The sequence below is a fragment of the Emys orbicularis genome, chromosome 15 (assembly GCF_028017835.1).
Source record: "Emys orbicularis isolate rEmyOrb1 chromosome 15, rEmyOrb1.hap1, whole genome shotgun sequence".
NCBI classification, from domain to species: domain Eukaryota; kingdom Metazoa; phylum Chordata; order Testudines; family Emydidae; genus Emys; species Emys orbicularis.
Window position 1 is genome coordinate 4,985,092 of NC_088697.1, and position 21,236 is coordinate 5,006,327.

Sequence of the window (21,236 nt, forward strand, 5' to 3'; positions counted from 1 at the left end):
GCATTTTGCTTTCATTTCACAAAAACAACGGGGAGTCCGGTGGCACCTTAAGGACTAACAGATTTATTTGGGCATAAGCTTTTGTGGGTAAAAAAAACCTCACTTCTTCAGATGCATGGAGTGAAAATTGCAGGTACAGGCATAAATATATATTGGAACATGAAGTGAAGGGAGTTACCTTACAAGTGGAGAACCAGTGTTGAAGGACAATTCAGTCAGGATAGATGTGGTCCACTCCCAATAATTGATGAGGAGGTGTCAATACCAAGAGAGGGAAAATTGCTTTTGTAGTGAGCCCGCCACTCCCAGTCCCTATTCAAGCTCAAATTAATGGTGTTAAGTTTGCAAATAAATTGTAACTCTACAGTTTCTCTTTGAAGTCTGTTTTTGAAGTTTTTTCGGTGAAGAATGGCTACTTTTAAATCTGTTATTAACTGTGCCAGTCCCATGTGGTCTAGTGGTCAGGATTCCTGGTTTTTGGCCCAGGTTCAATTCCCAGTGTGGGAATAGTGTAGATCTTTTGCTCAGAGGAGGAGGCAGGAAATGAAAGGAATGGGAAGGGATCCTGCCAGCAGGGGAGTTGGACAGTGTTGGAAGGGGATCCCAGAAGTGGGGTGGAGGGCAGAGGTCTGAGGGGAGCTCAGGGAAGGGTCCCAGCAGTGTGGGAAGTTAACGACCTGGAGAGCACAGGCCTGGCATGGGGAGTGGGAAGAGTGAGTGTGTCCCTCTAAACTCACCAACTGCAGACTAGGCAGGATTGGAAGAATTACGTATTTGTTGGTAAATCTCAATTTCTGTGTAAACACACAACCCAATGGCAAAATATTTCCATCAATAATAATCAAAATTGACAGATGGGCAAAGTAAGAAACATGCTGCTTGAGAACTTATCCTATTCTAATCCTATAGGGTTCCCTTATGCCTTAGGCACCACCATGTGGGTGTTTCATTTACCTCCTCATTTTCACACAGAAAAACAATTTCTTTTGCATGTATCCATGAACAGCAAAACCTCCCTGTGTCTCTTGTCTGAGCCAGGGCATTTGATTCCATTGAAACCTTCTCTCCTGCAATGGCAATGGTCAAACAGAGGGGATGCGTCCACCTTCCCCCCTGGCAGTGAGATATTCGCTCTCCTCTTTCTTCAGGCTGCTGTTGTTATTCCATGAGTCATCAAGGATGGAATAAAAAGCTGAGTTTACTCCAGGGTGAGGAAAGAAAGGAACCACCAACTCCCCAAAAAATCTCAGTGCCACAGAGAAAACCCGCCCCTGCTATTGGAATCACTGATGTGCTGGTGATATGATGGGAAAGGGACAGTCTGATTGTCAAGGCAGGGAATGAACAATCTACATCAACATCATTAATCACAAACACACTCTAACCATGCTCCAGCCAGTAGGGAAATGAGCAGGAATTCTTGCTGTTCAGCGGTGAGTGTGCTGGGTAAGCTGGTCTGAGCAAACAATTGGAAATGACCATTCAGGCTAGGTCTACACTACAGGGGGGGGTCGACCTAAGATATGCAACTTCAGCTACGTGAATAGCATAGCTGAAGTGGCGTATTTTAGGTCGACTTACCTGGCTGTGAGGATGGCGGCGAGTCGACCGCTGCTGCACCGCCGTCGACTCCGCTTCCGCCTCTTGCCGCGGTGGATTTCCGGAGTCGACGGAAGAGCCATCGGGGATCGATTTTATCGCGTCTTCAATAGACGCGATAAGTCGATCCCCAATAGATCGATTGCTACCCGCCGATTCAGCGGGTAGTGAAGACGTGCCCTTAGTGAGAACAAAACCATAATGTAGAAAAGCTTCTGGGTTAAGTGGTTGTGGCTGAGTGCTTAGGGAGTTGGCCTAGGAAACCCCATGGGGGTTTGTCTGTGGAGGTTTGAGTCTTGCCAATTATGGAAGGCTAGTGTGTGGTGTCTTCATTACTGTACTTTCAGAGCCTGAGCACCCAGGGAGACAAGTCTAGTCTTGTTCTCAGGCTAAGGACAAGTCTACATTTCAAACATTGAGTCTATGCTGCTGCAGCTCATTAATGAAGATGAGGTATGCCAGGGTTTCTCAAACTTCATTTCACTGCAACACTCTTCTGCCAAAAAAACCTTACTACATGACCCCAGGAAGGGGGACCAAACACCAAGCCCCTCCACACCAGGCAGAGGTGGGGGAGCCAAAGCTGAATCCTGAGCCCTGCCCCCCTGGGGGAGGGCAAAATGGAAACTTGAGGGCTTCATCCCTGGGTGGTGGGGCTCAGACTTTTGGCTTCAGCCTCACGCCCGAACAAGTCTAACCTCAGACTTGGTGATCCCTTTAAAACAGGGTCACAACACACTTTGGGGTCCTGACTCACAGTTTGAGAACCACTGCTCTATGCTGATGGGAGAGAGTTTTCCTGTCGGTGTAGTTAATCCACTTCCGCAAGAGGTGGTAGCTATGTCTGTTGGAGAAGCTATGTAGGTGGGTGTGCAAGTTGTGGTGTTTACCACATTTATGAAGTTTAATCAAACCCAGTTTTAAAACCACCTGTGGTCTGGGAATGGAAAAGGAACTCGCTGAAACAGAGTCTGTCCTTCAAAGTCCTGAAGATCACAACTCCAACCCCCCCTGTTGTCATGGGGGTATAGCTCAGCGGTAGAGTGTTTGACTGTAGATCAAGTGGTCCTTGGTTTAAATCCAAGTGCCCTCTACTAAGTTTCTTTTTTTTTAAAGGAAAACATTTTCGTTTATATTCTCCATTATGTTCACGAATTCCACAGTATGAGGATTCTTGAAATGAAAGTAAACACTCAATGTTTCACTGTGCAAATGCATAAAAATGTAGCAAACCTGTCCATCAGCTGAAAACAGTTCCAGAATTCTGTCTAGTTTATGTTTTCATCAATTAAAGAAAGGTATAATATGAATGCACATTTGCAGATCCCTGTTCTCCAGGGGCTATGCTGTGCAGAAGAACAAGAACCACATCCAGTTGGGGTTCATGAGTCTGATGAGCAAAGGCAACTTGGTGCATGCTAAAGTCACCAGCATCTTGGCTCCTTCACATTCAACCAGTAGCTGGGGCCCCAGGACAAGGCATGAAAAGAAGACAGTGGCTCTGAGCAGGAATTTAGCCACCAAGAAGCTGGCTAAAGCTGTCAAGATCCCCAGGAAGGCCACCATGCTCATGTCTAGGAATAATCATCAGAATGTGGTGACTGCAGCAGGAACCAAAAAGGCAGTGAAAAGCCCTCAAAAGTTCTAAGCTGCCAAGCCCCAGAAGGTGGTCAAGATCCCTCCTAAAATCAAGACTGGAGAGCCAACTCCAAAGCACCCAAAGCCAGGGCTAAGAAGGTGACACTGAGAAAGAAGCGAAGAGATTTCCATTGGGATGACTTCTGCTCCCCTAGTGGCTCTTTTATGAATCACCATGGACCACCCGGAGAGATCAAAGTCCTGCAGGACAAACAGCCCCGTGGATAGTATAATGAAGTGGTGGCAGTGGGGGGAGGGGGAGAAGTGTTTCTCTTCCAGAGGGGAAGTGCTGTGTTTTGTGTAACACCTCCCAGGTGAGTGATGCACTGACAGCAAAACTGCATTCTGAAGCCACTGCTCTGAGGCCCCGGGAACCACTCTCCCAATGTTTCCAGAGGCTGCTGCACAGGCTGCCCCCCGGACCACTGCTGCTCGGGCAGTACCAGGGGCCGCTGATCCAGCCGCCCCCATGATTGCTGCTCAGCCGCTCCCCAAGACCAGCCGCACTGGCCACTGCTCGGGTGCTTCTTGGAGCCAGACACATCAGCCACTGCTCAGGTGCTTCCCGGGGCCAGCAGGGGCCAGTGTGGCTGGCTGCAGTGCAGCCCTGGGTTCAGCATCACTGATGTGAGAACAGCATGACGAGGCAAGCCCCATAGACTTGCTGTAAGGAAGCTTCCACCGCCCTGCTCTGTGTTCGCAGTGCAGGAGAGAGCAGCATTCTGCGGTAGTGATTTGCTCCTTGCTGCCGGAGCAGAGCAGCAGGCTCAGCTGTCAGAACTTCCCAGAGTGATGAAAGGGGAGGGGCCCAGCCTCTGTAGCAGGAATGCAGGGCAGCCGAGTTCACGGCGGGCATTGTGGGATACTGGCTAGGGTGACCAGACAGCAAGTGTGAAAAATCGGGATGGGGGTGGGAGGTAATAGGCGCCTATATAAGACAAAGCCCCATATATCAGGACTGTCCCTATAAAATCAGGACATCTGGTCACCCTAATACTGGCAGAGGCCAGTTATGGTGATATAATGACCAGCAGCGTTTACACTGACGCTTTGTTGCTTTAAGATTTCTGCAAAAAACTCTAGGCCTCTCATCGAGGTGGTTTTATTTTGTCACCAAAACAGGGCAGTTTTGTCGCCAGAAGTGGCATTGCAGTGTGTACAGCAGCCAAAAGTGCTTTCTGATTGTCAACAAAATTCTGTTGCAATCCCTATTGGAATCACTGATGTGCTGAAGATATGACTGGGAAAGAGACAGTCTGAATTGTCATGGCAGGGAATGAACAATCTACAGCAGGGGTAGGCAACCTTTCAGAAGTGGTGTGCCGAGTCTTCATTTATTCTCTTTAATTTAAGTTTTCGCGTGCCGGTAATACATGTTAACGTTTTTTAGAAGGTCTCTCTCTATAAGTCTATATTATATAACTAAACTATTGTTGTATGTAAAGTAAACAAGGTTTTCAAAATGTTTAAGAAGCTTCATTTAAAATTAAATTAAAATGTTGATCTTACGCCGCCAGCCTGCTCAGCCCACTTCCAGCCTGGGGTTCTGTTCACCTAGGCCTGTAGTGGGCTAAGCAGGGTGACTCGAGGTCAGGGCAGAGGGCTAGGGGATGTATGGAGGTGCAGGGCAGAGGGCTGGGGTGTGTGTGGAGGTGCAGGGCAGAAGGCTGGGTGTTGGGGGGAGGTCAGGGCAGAGGGCTGGGAGGGGTGTGGGGGTGCAGGGCAGAAGGCTGGGTGTTGGGGGGAGGTCAGGGCAGAGGGCTGGGTGTGTGTGGAGGTTCAGGGCAGAAGGCTGGGGGTGTGTGGAGGTTCAGGGCAGAAGGTTGGGTGTTGGGGGGGACTCGAGGTCAGGGCAGAGGGCTGGGTGTGTGTGGAGGTGCAGGGCAGAAGGCTGGGTGTGTGGGGGGTGCAGGGCAGAGGGCTGAAGGGTGTGTGGGGGGTGCAGGGCAGAAGGCTGGATGTTGGGGGGAGGTCAGGGCAGAGGGCTGGGGTGTGTGTGGGAGTGCAGGGCAGAGGGTTGGTGTCCTCGGCTCATGGGGGCTGGGAGGGATATGCCCTGTTCCACCTCCTTCCCCCAGGCCTGTCCCTACCTCTCTCTGCCTGCTCTACGGAGCAGGGAGCAGGCTGCCGCTCTTCCCCCTCCCCCTCGCAAGGGCCATCGCGGGCAGGGAGAGGGAGGAGGAGGGGCAGAGGGGCCGGAATGCACCAAGCTGTGGGAAGAACCGGAGGAGGAGGGAAACTTGGCTTCTGCAGGACCAAGCTTCTGCCTCCTGCCCCCGCAGGGGAGAGCAGTGGGGGGGGCTGAGTGGGGCGGGGGGGCGGGATCCCCCCGCCGCTCTCCCCTGCCAGGGCAGGAGGCAGAAGCTTGGTCCTGCCGCAGCCAAGCTTCCCCTCTCCCCCGCTTCTTCCCCCAGCGTGGCGCTTTCCAGCCCCTCCGCCCCTCCTCCTCCTCCTTTCACTGGGCAGGCAGCGTGCCACTCAGAATCGGCTCGCGTGCCGTGTTTGGCACACGTGCCGTAGGTTGCCGACCCCTGATCTACAGCAATGTCACTAACCAGAGACACGCTCAAATCATGCTCCAGGCAGAAGGGAAATGGGCAGGAATTCTTGCTGTTCAGCTGTGGACACACTTACACAAGTCAGTGTGTTGTGGAAGCTGGTCTGAGCAAACAATTGGAAGTGATAATTCAATGAGAACAGAGCCCTGGTATGGTGAGAGATGTCTGTAAATCAAATAGCTGTGGCTGAGTGATTAAGGTGATGGACTAGAAATCCATTGCGGGTCTCTGCACAGATTCCAATCCTGTTAACTATGGAAGCACTGCAGTGGTGGTTGCTGCAGTTTTGGTGCCTGAGCATCCTTGGTGCCATCTGGAGCCTGGTCTGCTCTCATTCTCAGGCTAAGTCTGCCCTTAAAATTTCACAGCAGCACTGCACTTCAGAGTAGCCACTTGCTGCACTGAGGGGAGAGTTGACCCTGTTGCTCCAGTTAATCCACCTCCCTGAGAAGTGGTAGCGAGATAACAGAAGAATTCTTCCATCCACCTAGCGCTGTCTACACCAGGGCTTAGGTCAGCTCCTCGGAGAGGGGTGTGTGTGGATTTTTCACACCACAAGAGACATAGCTATGCCCGTGTAAGTTCCTAGCATAGACCAGCCCTTAGATCCCTCTTAGTATTTCAATGTGTGCATGGACCTGTGAGGGTAAAACAGCAACTCACAAATAGAGAGACTGAATTCCCCAAAGTTAATCTCTCTGCATTTTCCAGAAAACCACAACATTCTGTTCTTTATTGCAAGAGAGGGAAAATAAAGGCCAAACTATTGTTATGATCGATTAAATAAAGTTTAGAGATTAATTATGTACATTAAAAATAATTAATGATTCCTGTAAATAACAGCATACCATGCAATCAAAAGAGAGACAAATCTTGGCAGTAACGGATAATTTCCCAAATGATTTGCAAAAATAGTATTAATTTCCAACCTATCCCCAATAGGAGGTCTTGGTATCTCCAGTTTAACTGCTCTGCATCCACCTTCCCGTTAGCAATGCTGTTCTTGGACATGCCCAGACTTGGAAGTCTGTGAAATTCAGACTATGAGCAGCACACCTGGCTCCCTACACCAGGAGGGATTTGGGAGTTTTCTTCCTTTCACTGTACAGAATCACACAGACAGTTTTATAAAAAGCCAAACGCTCCCCTCCTCAGACAGCCAAGGAGCTGGGAAAATGGGACAGGCAGCAGCGACCTTGGAAACAATTAAATAACAGCAAACCCATCAGCAAGGTGGCTAAGTAGTTGAAGCGATGGGCTGCTAATGTGGTTCCAGACTTGCTGGCCACTTTTATTCTTCTCCCATCTCTCCCCAACAACCATCTCCCTCCTTCCCGCACTCATTGCTTCCTTCACACAAGGGGCTGGTCTACAGGTAAACACCGCACCAGTGTAGGTGCACCACTGTAGTGCTTCTGTGGAGACTCTACCTATGTTGGTGTGAGGGGTTCTCCTGCTGGCTTAAGTTCTCCCGCTCCTGTAGCCATGTTGTTGGCTGAAGCCCTCCTGTTAACATAGTGTTATTTACACAGGGAAGTAGGGCACTATAACTGCATTGCTCAGAAGGGGGGACAAGATTTTCACATACCTGAGTGATATAATTATGCTGAAATAGTTTTGTAGTGCAGATCTGGCCTAAGATTCATACTCACACAGCTTGCAAGGAAAACTTCACCTGCTTCTCTGCTTTGCAGAATCCAAACACAAGCAAAGCTTGTCAGGCCTGGGTGGGGTCTGGCAGGGAGTCAGGTGTGGGATGGTTTAAATTACACTGACAGGCACTGATAATAGAGTTGCTGAAAGTTTGGGCATTAAGAGCTGATAGGTCAGTGTTCCAGTCCCCTCACAGATGACCCCCTCCCTCTGGGACAGGGGCAGGTCTGAGCTCTCACACCAAATGGCTCATTGTGGCTGCCAGAATCTGTGGGTGGCTCATTTATTTACACTGAGGATTGAGTCCTGCTTTGTGCACCAGGTTTGAAAATGAAAATCCTAAACCACCCTTTGAAATAACAAATGCAGCAGGACGTGTTATTGTCCTTGCCCCAAAGCAGACAGAAAGATGGAGAAATGCCATTGAGTCCAGGGTAATACTTCACTGAACTTTTACCATTTTCACTTGCTAAACTCCTTCCCAACCTTGTGGGCTCCTAGAGCAGGGTACTGAGCATGAGACGAGATGCCTACACTGCAACTTTACAGCCCCACAACCCAAGCCCCATGAGCCTGAGGCCTGGTCTACGCTATGAGTTTAATTCGAATTTAGCAGCGTTACATCGAATTAACCCTGCACCTGTCCCCACAACGAAGGCATTTCTTTCGAAATAAAGGGCTCTTAAAATCGATTTCTGTACTCCTCCCCGACGAGCGGAGTAGCGCCGAAATTGATATTGTCATTTCGAATTAGGGTTAGTGTGGCCGCAATTTGATGGTATTGGCCTCCGGGAGCTATCCCACAGTGCACCATTGTGACCGCTCTGGACAGCAATCTGAACTCGGATGCACTGGCCAGGTAGACAGGAAAAGCCCCACGAACATTTGAATTTCATTTCCTGTTTGCCCAGCACAGGTGACCACAGAGAGCTCATCAGCACAGGTAACCATGCAGGCCGATAATCGAAAAAGAGCACCAGCATGGACCGTACGGGAGGTACTGGATCTGATCGCTATATGGGGAGAGGATTCAGTGCTAGCAGAACTTCGTTCGAAAAGATGAAATGCCAAAACTTTTGACAAAATCTCCAAGGGCATGATGGAGAGACGCCACAATAGGGACTCAGAGCAGTGCCGCGTGAAAGTCAAGGAGCTCAGACAAGCCTATCAGAAAACAAAGGAGGCAAACGGTCGCTCCGGGTCAGGGCCACAGACATGCTGCTTCTACGCTGAGCTGCATGCAATTCTGGGGGGGGGGCGCCACCACTACTCCACCTCTGACTGTGGATTCCGAGGCGGGGGTAATCTCATCAGCCACACCTGAGGATTCTGCGGACGGAGAAGAGGAGGAGGAGGAGGACGAGCTTGCGGAGAGCACACAGCACTCTGTTCTCCCCAACAGCCAGGATCTTTTTCTCAGCCTGACTGAAGTACCCTCCCAACCCTCCCAAGCCAGTACCCAAGACCATGACCCCATGGAAGGGACCTCAGGTGAGTTTACCTTTTAAAATATAAAACATGGTTTAAAAGCAAGCATTTTTTAATGATTAATTTGCCCTGAGGACTTGGGATGCATTCGCAGCCAGTACAGCTACTGGAAAAGTCTATTAACGTGTCTGGGGATGGAGCGGAAATCCTCCAGGGACATCTCCATGAAGCTCTCCTGGAGCTACTCCAAAAGCCTTTGCAGAAGGTTTCTGGGCAGTGCAGCCTTATTCCGTCCTCCATGGTAGGACACGTGACCACGCCATGCTAGTAGCAAGTAATCTGGTATCATTGCATGACAAAGCCTGGCAGCGTATGGTCCCGGTGTTTGCTGGCATTCAAGCAACATCCGTTCTTTATCTCGCTGTGTAATCCTCAGGAGAGTGATATCGCTCATGGTAACCTGGTTGAAATACGGGAATTTAATTAAGGGGACAGAGGTGGCCCTTCTTACTGGGCTGTTTGCCAGTGGCTGAAAAGAAATCCTTCCCTGTAGTAAGCCAAGCGCAGGGGGGGGGGGGGGGATTGGCGCTGAGCTTTTCACGTGTGGCTAGCAGGGATCTTCCCTGATACCAGCCACGCGGTGGGGGGAGGGATAAAGCGATCATCCCAGAGAATTGGATGCGGGGGGGGTTAGTTTGTTTTCTGCTGCTGAAGGTTAACAGGAAAACCGCAGCACTCAATGAGCTTTGCTTGGTATGTGGGAAAGGAGGGCGCAGAAGCCGAAAGACAATGGCTTACCATGGCCGCATGCAAGCCGAATTCTGTTGCCCGGACCTGCGTCTGTGATCTCTAGCAGCAAAGCCACAGGCACTCAATATTAAGAGGCAAAATGCGACCTTGCACAAAAATCACATGTGCTATGTAATGTGAATAATGTTGTTCACCGTGAAAGAGTATAAGCATTGTTCTGTAAAATGTATCTTTTAAAAAAATTCTCTCCTTTTTTTCAACCCTCCCTCCAGCAGCTGCAAATTTTTCAAGCCTCCCTCCTCCGTCCCGAAGGCTATCTCAGATAAGGCGTCAGAAAAAGAGGACGCGAGACGAGATGTTCACGGAAATCATGGAATCCACCCGCAATGAAAGAGCTCATCTGAATGAGTGGAAGGACACGGTTTCAAAGTATAGGAAAGATGCCAGTGAACGTGAGAACAGAAGGGACCAACGTGAGGAGAGGAGAGACGCTCGAGATGAGAGGTGGCGGCAGGAAGATTAGAGGAGGCAGGATGCAACGCTGGGGCTGCTGTGTGAGCAAACAGACATGCTCCGGCGTCTGGTGGAGCTTCATGAACAGCAGCAGGATCACAGACTGCTGCTGCAGCCCCTGTATAACCACCCTCCCCCCTCACCATGTTCCATAGCCTCCTCACCCAGACGTGTAAGAACACGGGTGGGGGGAGGCTCCGTGCACCCTCCCATTCCACCCCAGTGGACAGCCCAAGCAAAAGGCTGTCATTATTTTAACCTTTTTTTAGTGGCCTTTTCCTTCCCTCCGATCCTCCTCCCAAACCCCACCTGGGCTACCTTCTGAGTTCTCTCCCTCTTTTTATAATCAATTAATAAAGAATACATGATTTTTAAATGATATGACTTCATTTCCTTTGAAAGCAAGCTGTGATCGAAGGGGGAGGGTGGGTTGCCTACAGAGAATGAGTCAATAAAGGGGGTGGGTTTTCATCAAGGAGAAACAAACAGAACTTTCACACGGTAGCCTGGCCAGTCATGAAACTGGTTTTCAAAGCTTCTCTGATGCACCGCGCTTCCTGGTGTGCTCTTCTAATCGCCCTGGTGTCTGGCATAATCAGCAGCCAGGCGATTTGCCTCAGCCTCCCACCCCGCCATAAAGGTCTCCCCCTTACTCTCACAGAGATTGTGGAGCACACAGCAAGCAGCAATAACAATGGGGATATTGGTTTGGCTGAGGTCTGAGCGAGTCAGTAAAGTGCGCCAGCGACCTTTCAAATAGCCAAATGCACATTCCACCACCATTCTGCACTTGCCCAGCCTGTAGTTGAACAGGTCCTGACTACTGTCCAGGCTGCCTGTGTATGGCTTCATGAGCCATGGCATTAAGGGGTAGGCTGGGTCCCCAAGGATAACTATAGGCATTTCAACATCCCCAACGGTTATTTTCTGGTCCGGGAAGTAAGTCCCTTGCTGCAGCCGTTTAAACAGAGTAGTGTTCCTGAAGACGCGAGCGTCATGAACCCTTCCTGGACAGCCCACGTTGATGTTGGTGAAACGTCCCTTGTGATCCACCAGTGCTTGCAGCACCATTGAAAAGTAACCCTTGCGGTTTATGTACTGGGTACCCTGGTGCTCCGGTGCCAAGATAGGTATATGGGTTCCATCTATCGCCCCACCACAGTTAGGGAATCCCATTGCAGCAAAGCCATCCACTATGGCCTGCACATTTCCCAGAGTAACTACCTTTCATAGCAGCAGCTCAATGATTGCTTTGGCTACTTGCATGACAGCAGCCCCCACAGTAGATCTGCCCACTCCAAATTGATTCCCGACTGACCGGTAGCTGTCTGGTGTTGCAAGCTTCCACAGGGCTATCGCCACTCGCTTCTCAAGTGTAAGGGATGCTCTCATCCTGGTATTCTGGCACTTCAGGGCAGGGGAAAGCAAGTCACAAAGTTCTATGAAAGTGCCCTTATGTATGCGAAAGTTTCGCAGCCACTGGGAATCGTCCCACACCTGCAACACTATGTGGTCCCACCAGCCTGTGCTTGTTTCCCGGGCCCAGAATCGGTGTTCCACGGATAGAACCTGCCCCATCAACAACATGATCTCCAAAGCGCCGGGACCCGCAGTTTGAGAGAAGTCTGTGTCCATGTCCATGTCCATGTCCTCATCACTCTTGTCGCCGCGCTGCCGTCGCCGCCTCCTCCTTGCCTCATTTTTCTGGTCCTGGTTCAGCATAAACTGTACGATAATGTGCGAGGTGTTTACAATGTTCATGACTGCTGTCTTGAGCTGAGCGGGCTCCATGCTTGCCGTGGTATGGCGTCTGCTGTGTTCACCCAGGAAAAAAGGCGCAAAACGATTGTCTGCCGTTGCTTTCATGGAGGGAGGGTTGAGGCTGTACCCCGAACAACCTGCGACAATTTTTTTTGCCCCATCAGGCACTGGGATCTCAACCCAGAATTCCAGTGGGTGGGGGAGACTGCGGGAACTAGGGGATAGCTATGGGATAACTACCCACAGTGCAACGCTCCGGAAATCGACGCTAGCCACGGTACATGGACGCACACCGCCGAATTAATGTGCTTAGTGTGGCCGCATACATTCGACTTTATACAATCTGTTTCCAAAATTCGAATTCTGTACATTTGGATTAATCCCGTTAGCTGACCCGGGCCAGCCGTGGGTGGGGTTTTTTGCATATTAATATTACATCTACACTGCCATTAACACACCCAAGGCACTTGTCTCAAAGCCAGGATCAGCTGACTCAGGCTTGTGGACTTGTGCTGCAGGGCTATAAAATTACAGTGTAGAAGGTTGGGCTTGAGCCCAGCCTCTGAGAGCCTACGAGCGGTGAGGGTCTCTGAGCCCAGGCTCCAGCCTGAGCCCAAATGTCCACACTGAAGTTTTTAGCCCCACAACCTGAGCCCCAGGAACCCAAATCAGATGATCTAAGTCAGCCAGGCCGCAGGGCTTTTATCACAGTATAGATGTACTCTAAGAGTATGTCTCCATTGCAATGTAAGCCCAGAGTTGTTAGAAGTCATGTCAGCAGCCCCTAGGTTTGTGAACTGAAGGGTTGAGTGTCTGCAATACCCAGGTTGAGAAGTGTTGAAGCCTGGCTCCCAATCTGGGGATCTGATGTTTACACTGCACTAGGTACCATTATTTCACCAGAAGGTGAAATAGGAACAGAGACAAATTCTGTCAGTCAAGGCTAATCTCTGAAATGATCCTACAAATGTTATACATTCCCACCCCACCCCCATCGTAGCTCTGTGTAACTGCTCCACCTCCATCTTTCCATTGCAAACAATGCTCTTGGACATTCTCAGATTTCAGAATACAGACGTTGAATAGCAAACCCGTCTCTCCGCACCCAGGAAGTCTTCTGGGTTTTGTTCATTGTACATGCACCTGTAGAATAGTACAGAGAGCATTTTTTAAAAAAGCCAAACCTTCCCGTCTCTGGCCAGCCCATGATCGGGCGAAAGGTTTCAGGCAGTACAGACTCTGGAAAGTGTTAAATGCCCAGAAACCGCTCAGATGAGGTGACCGGGCGGTTAAGGTGACACACTGCTACACCACTGTGCTCTGCACATGTGGGTTTGCATCCCATTCTCATCTGAGACCTTTACTCTTCTCTTCTTTCTCTGAAACAACCATCTCTCCCATCAGTACAGTGACAGTCCTGCACTCACTGCTTCCAACACATAAACCCTGAGCACACACCCAATATCCCTAAGGATTAGAATCACCTGCTGCCTTCCCCTGGCCTGCTGGATCCCCAAATGAGGATGCTCTTCAGCCCAAACCCATGTGTCCCCTATTCCCAGTGCCCCTTAGTCCCAACCCACAGGCCCTCCTATGCACACTGCTCCTCACTCCCAACCAGAGCCTACTCCTCTTCACCCTTCTCCTCTGTCCCAATCTACAGCCTCCTCCTATGTGCAGTACTTCTCAATCCCAACCCATGGTTCCGTCCTTTCCTCCAGCAGCAGGTGCTTCAGCCCCCCTCAGGAAGTTTGTCTTGCAAGGTTTCATGTATGAGTCTGCATGTGGATTTTACAGTATGTTGGAAATTTCTATATTAAATATGTAAACAGGGTCTGAATGAGCTCTCCCCTGACATCTAGTGATGAGCTGTGGAAGAGGACTTCAGGAGCTGATCTAGTTTGCATGGGCACACCCACCCTGTCTAGATGCTCAGCATGATGGGATTGCTTGCTGAAATGATCACTTTTGGCTGGTGTTGGATTCCAGTGTCCTTGTTATTTAGGCAGGAGTAATAAAGGGTTGTTATCCTTGTTGTGTGAATTGAGGGCAGCAGAACTGTGCTTGGCAGACCCCGATTGAGGGACTCACCTTCAACTCAATATCACTTGCTAGGCAGGGGACATGGGTTCCAAAGCCAAGGGTGTTTGGTGAGAAGGAAGGAAGGAAGGAAGGAATCAATCAATCAATCAATCAATCAATCAATCCCTCCCTGTGTTTCTTTTTCTTCTGTGTGATAGAAGAGCTAATTTTGACTCAATTAGGAGCTGTGTTATACATTGCATAGCTGAAATCACTAATACTAAAATTTAGGTGTTAGACCAACTTTAGGACAGGATGGCTGTAGAGGGATGAGTAAATCCCTAGACAGCATAGTGACTAAGGTGACTTCTTATTTTCCCCTTTCTCTGCTCAGGATGGGGGTGAACTCAGCAGTTGCACCTCTGGGCTTGCACTGACCAAGGACAACTGTGAGTGGGGTGCAGAGAGGGGATGGCTCATGTTAAAGGACTTTTGCTTGCTGGAATTAAGAACCTGGGGGAAAAGGACTCTACCCAGCTTATTTGGGGGTGGGTCTTTTGTTCGTGGTTTATGTTTATGAACCCTATTTGTGACATTTTCCCAAACTAATGCTGTGTTCCTTCCTTCCTTCCTTTTATTAAAAGTTTCTTTCTACACTCAGGGTATGTCTACACTACGAGAGTAGTTTGATTTTACTTAAATCGAATATGTGGAATCGATATTGCAAAGTCGAACGTGTGTGTCCACACTAAGGACGGTAATTCAACTTTGTGAGTCCACACTAACGGGGCAAGCGTCGACACTGGAAGCGGTGCACTGTGGGCAGCTATCCCACAGTTCCCGCAGTCCCCGCTGCCCATTGGAATTCTGGGTCTAGCCCCCAATGCCTTCTGGGGAAAAAAATGTGTCGAGGGTGGTTTTGGGTAACTGTCGTCATCCAACCGTCACTCCCGCCCTCCCTCCCTGAAAGCGCCGGCGGGAAATCAGTTCGCGCACTTTTCTGGTCAGTGACAGCGCAGACGCCACAGCACTGCGAGCATGGAGCACGCTGCGACCATCGCTGCAGTTGTGGCCGTTGTCAACGCCTCGCAGCTTATCATCCACCTTTCCCAGAGGCAGATGCAGATAAATCAGGCGAGGAGGCTACGGCACCACGGTGAGGGCCTGAAGTCTGAGAGTAGCACAGACTTGTCAGAAAGCACGGGACCCAGCGCCGAGGACATCACAGTGGCAATGGGTCATGTGGATGCTGTGGAACGGCGATTCTGGGCCCGGGAAACAAGCACGGACTGGTGGGACCGCATAGTGCTGCAGGTCTGGGATGAATCACAGTGGCTGCGAAACTTTTGCATGCGGAAGGGGACTTTCCTTGAACTTTGTGAGTTGCTGTCCCCTGCCCTGAAGCGCAATGACACCCGGATGCGAGCAGCCCTGACTGTCCAGAAGCGAGTGGCCATAGCCCTCTGGAAGCTTGCAATGCCAGACAGCTACCGGTCAGTCGCGAACCACTTTGGCGTGGGCAAATCTACCATGGGGGTTGTTGTGATGCAAGTAGCCAACGCAATCGTTGAGCTACTGCTCTCAAAGGGTAGTGACCCTGGGAAACGCGCAGGCCATCATAGATGGCTTCGCCGCGATGGGATTCCCAAACTGCGGTGGGGCTATAGATGGAACTCACATCCCTATCCTGGGACCGGACCACCAGGCCAGCCAGTACATCAACCGAAAGGGCTACTTTTCAATGGTGCTGCAAGCACTGGTGGACCATAGGGGACGTTTTACAAACATCAACGTCGGATGGCTGGGCAAGGTTCATGACGCTCGTGTTTTCAGGAACTCTGGTCTGTTTAGACGGCTGCAGGAAGGTATTTACTTCCCGGACCACAAAATAACTCTTGGGGATGTGGAGATGCCTATAGTCATCCTCGGGGACCCAGCCTACCTGCTAATGCCCTGGCTCATGAAGCCCTATACTGGCGCCCTGGACACTGAAAAAGAACTCTTCAACTACCGGCTGAGCAAGTGCAGAATGGTGGTGGAGTGTGCTTTTGGCCGTCTCAAGGGGAGATGGAGAAGCTTACTGCCTCGCTGTGATCTCAGCAAAACCAATATCCCCATTGTTATTGCAGCTTGCTGTGTGCTCCACAATCTGTGTGAGAGCAAGGGGGAGACCTTTATGGCGGGGTGGGAGGTTGAGGCAAGTAGCCTGGCTTCTGATTACGCCCAGCCAGACAGCCGGGCGATTAGAAGAGCCCAGCGGGACGCGCTGTGCATCAGGGAGGCTTTGAAAGCTAGGTTCCTGAGTGAGCAGGGTAACCAGTGACTTTTCAGTTTGTGTACAGAGAAGCTGAACCTGCCCCCGTTTCTTTACCCACTAAATGTTCAGTATCCTCTCCAGTTACATACCCCGTTCCCCCCCTTCCAACACACGTTTAAAAATAAAATCACTTGAATTTTGTTAATGAACACCGTTTTCTTTATTACTGTTTTCGTGGGAAAGTGTTGAACCTGGGACGCAGACTGTGGTGGGGAGCGGGTGTAGTGTAGTGATGCAAATGACGCTTCCAAACTCCAGGAATGACAGGCTCCGCAGTGGTGGACTGGTGGTTTCAACGGACCCTGCCACCCCTCCTGTTCGGGACTCTGTGTGTGGGGGGCTATGTGACTTTGTGGCAGGGGGAGGACGGTTACAGATGCCCTGCTGCGTGGCTCTGTGATCCAGGATAAGGACCGCTGCATAAGATCTGTAACTGCCCTCCCCCACCACAAAGTCACAGAGCACCCCCCACCCCCCACAGAACACCAAAACCACCTCCCAGACTGACCAGGGTAACTAGTGACTGCAATGTGTGTGTGCCCTGCTGCTGAACCTGCCCCCGCCTCTGTACCCTGGTAAAGGTGACTGTCCTGTCCAATTACCAACCCCCTTCCCCCCCTTCAGACAGACTCTCCTCTAAAGAACATGATGGAAACAGTAATTAACAGAAACGTATTTTTTATTAGCAACTACACATGAAACTGGGGGGTGAAACTTGGACGGGGGCTTGGGTGATGCGGGAAGGAAAGGACTTGTCAAATTTTGGGGAATGAGAGCCTTCTAGTAGTAGAGCAGTCTGCAGGGGTGCAGTGAGAGTTTTCACGGACTCTGCCGCCCCTCCTTCTTTGGACTTTGCGTGAGGGGGGTATGGGACTTGGTGGCGTGGGAGGGCGGTTACAGATAGACTGCAGCGAGGCTCTGTCCTCCTGCCTCCGGTCCTGCAGAACATCCACAAGGTGCCGGAGCGTGTCCGTTTGCTCCCTCATAAATCCAAGCAGCGTTTGAGTCGCCTGCTGGTCTTCCTGCCGCCACCTCTCCTCCCGTTTCATGTGTGAACGGTGCATTTGGGACAAGTTCTCCCTCCACTGGGTCTGCTGTGCTGCCTGGGCTCGGGAGCAGCCCATAAGTTCTGAGAACATGTCCTCCCGTGTCCTCTTCTTCCTACGCCTAATCTACGCTAGCCTCTGGGAGTGTGATGCCAGGCTACGTTGGGAGACAGTCGCAGCTGTGGGAATGGGAAAAAGGGAGTGAATTCCTCAGAAAGTTAAATTTAGTTGTGAACAAAGAACATAGTCTTTCTCTGTGAACAAGACCATGCACAGCACCTATCACATGCGCACTCAGGACAAGGTTGAATTTTCGGCCTTCGCATTCAGTGCCTGGGGTCTTGCAGTGCAGATCTGACAAGCGGGGCAGGACAGCGGAATTTGGGTAGCAGGCTGACATGGTAAGCCGTAGACTTGTGGCTGCTTAAAACTTTAATAGTTGCACTGGCCTCCTTTCACATTGAAAGCAATGCCAGTCCCTGCTGCCAGCAATCCAGCAAGCATGAACTCTGCCCCTGTCCCACCCCCTCGCGGCTATCCCAGGGAAAGATCCCTGTATGCTGCCCCTCTCCCGCCTCCACCGCGTGGCTGTAAACCGCCGGTTACAGTTCTGTAAAGGAACGTGCAAGCAGTCCCAATACTAACATTCCCCTACCTAATTCAAAGCAGGTCACCATGAGCGACATCACCCTGATGAGGATCTCAGACACGGAAAAAGAAAGAATGCTTCGGGAAAGCCTGCAAAGACCAGGTCCGTATGCCGCCATGCTCTGCAGGGCAATGATCCCGGAGTACTTGCTTGTCTCCTGGCGTGGAAATGTCTGCTATTACGGAGGACCCAATAAGGCCGCTCTCCCCAGGAACCTGATGCAAAGGCTTTCCAATTACCTCCAGGAGAGCTTCGTGGAGATGTCCATTGAGGATTTCAGCTCTATCCCCGGACATATAGACCGCATTTTACTGTAGCTGCACTGGCAGGGACTAAACAGTAGAGCAGCTTGGGCAGAACAATCATGCTAAACCGGACATTGTTAGATTTTTTTCAATAGTTGCACTGCCCAGGACTGAAACGTTAAGCACCTAGGGCAAACTAATCATGAGAAACCCATTGTTGTTATTGTTAATATTCCTGTTCTGTTAAAAATAAATGTTTAGATGTTTAAAACACTTACTGGCTGATCCTTCCCCTGATTCTGTGTCCGGGTTAACGGCTGGGGACGGTTGGTAGGGGATCTCTGTAAGGGTGATGAAGAGATCCTGGCTGTCGGGGAAATCAGCGTTGTAAGCGCTGTCGACTGCCTCGTCCTCCTCATCTCCTTCCTCATCTTCCCCGTCCGCTAACATGTCCGAGGAACCGGCCGTTGACAATATCCCATCCTCAGAGTCCACGGTCAGTGGTGGGGTAGTGGTGGCGGCCGCACCTAGGATGGAATGCAGTGCCTCGTAGAAACGGGATGTCTGGGGCTGGGATCCGGAGTGTCTGTTTGCCTCTTTGGACTTCTGGTAGCCTTGTCTCAGCTCCTTGATTTTCACGCGGCACTGCGTTGCATCCCGGCTGTATCCTCTCTCTGCCATGGCTTTTGAGATCTTCTCGTAGATCTTTGCATTCCGTCTTTTGGAGCGCAGCTCGGAAAGCACGGACTCATCGCCCCACACAGCGATCAGATCCAAGACTTCCCGATCAGTCCATGCTGGGGCCCTCTTTCTATTCTGAGATTGCACGGCCATCTCTGCTGGAGAGCTCTGCATCGTTGCCAGTGCTGCTGAGCTCGCCACGATGTCCAAACAGGAAATGAGATTCAAAGTGCCCAGACAGGAAAAGGAATTCAAATTTTCCCGGGGCTTTTCCTGTGTGGCTGGTCAGAGCATCCGAGCTCGGACTGCTGTCCAGAGCGTCAACAGAGTGGTGCACTGTGGGATAGCTCCCGGAGCTATTAGTGTCGATTTCCATCCACACCTAGCCTAATTCGACATGGCCATGTCGAATTTAGCGCTACTCCCCTCGTTGGGGAGGAGTAGAGAAGTCGAATTTAAGAGAGCTCTATGTCGAACTAAATAGCTTCGTGGTGTGGACGGGTGCAGAGTTAATTCGATGTAATGGTGCTAAATTCGACATAAACGCCTAGTGTAGACCAGGCCTCAGACTCTGTGCTTGGGGAAAGGAAGTATGGCCTTTTAGAGGTGCCAGGGGCTGGTATGTCTGGAATGCTGCTCTGTTCTCCTGCCTTCCAGCTCTGCCATCTCACGGTCCTGACCTCTGCTGTCTGCAGCTTGAGTGGCTCCCTCTGCTCAGACACCTGCAAGTGGCCCTGGTCTTATGTCAGACCCAAGGAAACTGTGGGGCTCACCAATAAGTCCAGTGCTCACTGAATCAGTGCTCCCCCCATAGGGGTGTTTCCTTCCCTGGGTGAATGAGACCCCAGACTTCTGGTCCCCATCCCCTGGGGTCCCACCACTACCCGTACCCAAAGACAGCTCAGTCCCCACAAGGGTTCCCAAGGCGGGGTGAGTGGCTCCTGGAGCTCCACTCCCTAGATCCACCAATTCTGCACTCTCCTCCCCCCTGGTCTCATGACAATTCAGGCCCCAACGCTGGGCAGGACCCAAGCCTCCCAGGGACTGGCAACACACAAATACCTTCTGCCTGGGAGAGGCACAGGCCTCACCCAGGCACTGCAGACATGTACTCCTCCTCCAACTCCACTCCTCTCGCAGACCTCTCATGCTCTTCCAGGTCCCGGCCAGCAGACCCAAGACCTGCACCCCTCTCCAACTGGGGGACCTGAGCCCTGCCCTGCTCACCACGCCCTCAAGGAAAGCCAAGTGCTGGGTGAGCACCTAATGCTCCAAACATTCCTCACATCCTGTTTCAGAAAGGGCAGCCAGATCAGCACATTCATGTGAAGGCAGAAACAGAGGCAAGGAGACAGAACTTCCACCTCCACCACGTGAGAATGCAGCCATCTGGGAGGAACCTGGTATATGCCCAGAGGACTTTATTCCTCCAGCCTGCAAGGAAAGAGGGCATGTCAGGAAGTTGCCTCTTCAATCCCACAGACAAAAAGGCCCTTCTTAGCAAAGGCAAAGTCCTGAAGAGAAAAAGTAATATCAAAGAGGACGCAAAAGACATACATTTTTAATAACTTACTGAATAGCTCCATTACCTGACCAGGGACTTGAACCCTGGACCCTCAGATTAAAAGTCTGATGCTTTACCAACTGAGCTAGCCAGGCTCAGAAAGAATGAATGAAAGAAAGAAAGAAAAAGTAAGTAAGTTGGTGCAGAGGCGAAACTAGTCAAGAAAAAGAGTGCAGGAAACAATAGGGGAAACCAGTTGCTATCTTGTCCCAGCCATAGCCTGACCTGGTATTAGTGTTGGTTAAGAAGAGGGGAAAGTATCTGCATCTACTCAGCTGTACAGCAAGGCGCTCCTCCTTCTGCCACTGGCCTGTCCCTCGGATAACCTCAGGGGTGGCAGGTTTGTAGAATTTTTGGTGGTGCCCAGAGCCCGGCCCCCCAAACTCCACCCCCCACACCTGCCTAAGGCTCTGGGAGAGAGTTTAGGTGGGGGGGGGAGGTCTGGGGTGCAGGCCCTGGGCTGGGTCAGGGGATTTGGGAGCAGGATGGGTGCAGGCACTGGAAGGGAGTTTGGGTGTAGAAGGGGTGAGAGGTTGGGCTCTGGGAGGGAGTTTGAGTGGGGGAGGGAGTCTGGGGTGCAGACTCTGGGATGGAGTTTGGGTGCTGGGTGCAGACTCCAGGCTGGGGCAGGGAGTGGGGGTGCAGGAGGAGGGTTTGAGGGGTGCAGGCTCTGGGAGGGAGTATGGATGCAGGCTGGGGTGGGAGTGCAGGCTCTAGGAGGGAGTTTGGGTGCAGGCTCTGGGCTGGGATGGGGGTGCAGGCTCTGGGAAGGAGTTTGGGGGAGAGGGGTGTGTGGGCTGGGGTGGGGGTGC

The 21,236-nt window shown here is 51.1% G+C and overlaps 2 non-coding genes across 2 annotated transcripts; one reads left to right on the forward strand and one right to left on the reverse strand.

Annotated features, from left to right (window-relative positions):
* Positions 1-2,620: 2,620 nt before the first annotated feature.
* TRNAY-GUA (transfer RNA tyrosine (anticodon GUA)) lies at positions 2,621-2,692 on the forward strand. Its single transcript has one exon. It is a non-coding gene; the product is annotated as a tRNA-Tyr (tRNA).
* Positions 2,693-20,446: 17,754 nt separating this feature from the next.
* Positions 20,447-20,519, reverse strand: TRNAK-UUU (transfer RNA lysine (anticodon UUU)). The gene has a single exon. It is a non-coding gene; the product is annotated as a tRNA-Lys (tRNA).
* Positions 20,520-21,236: the final 717 nt, after the last annotated feature.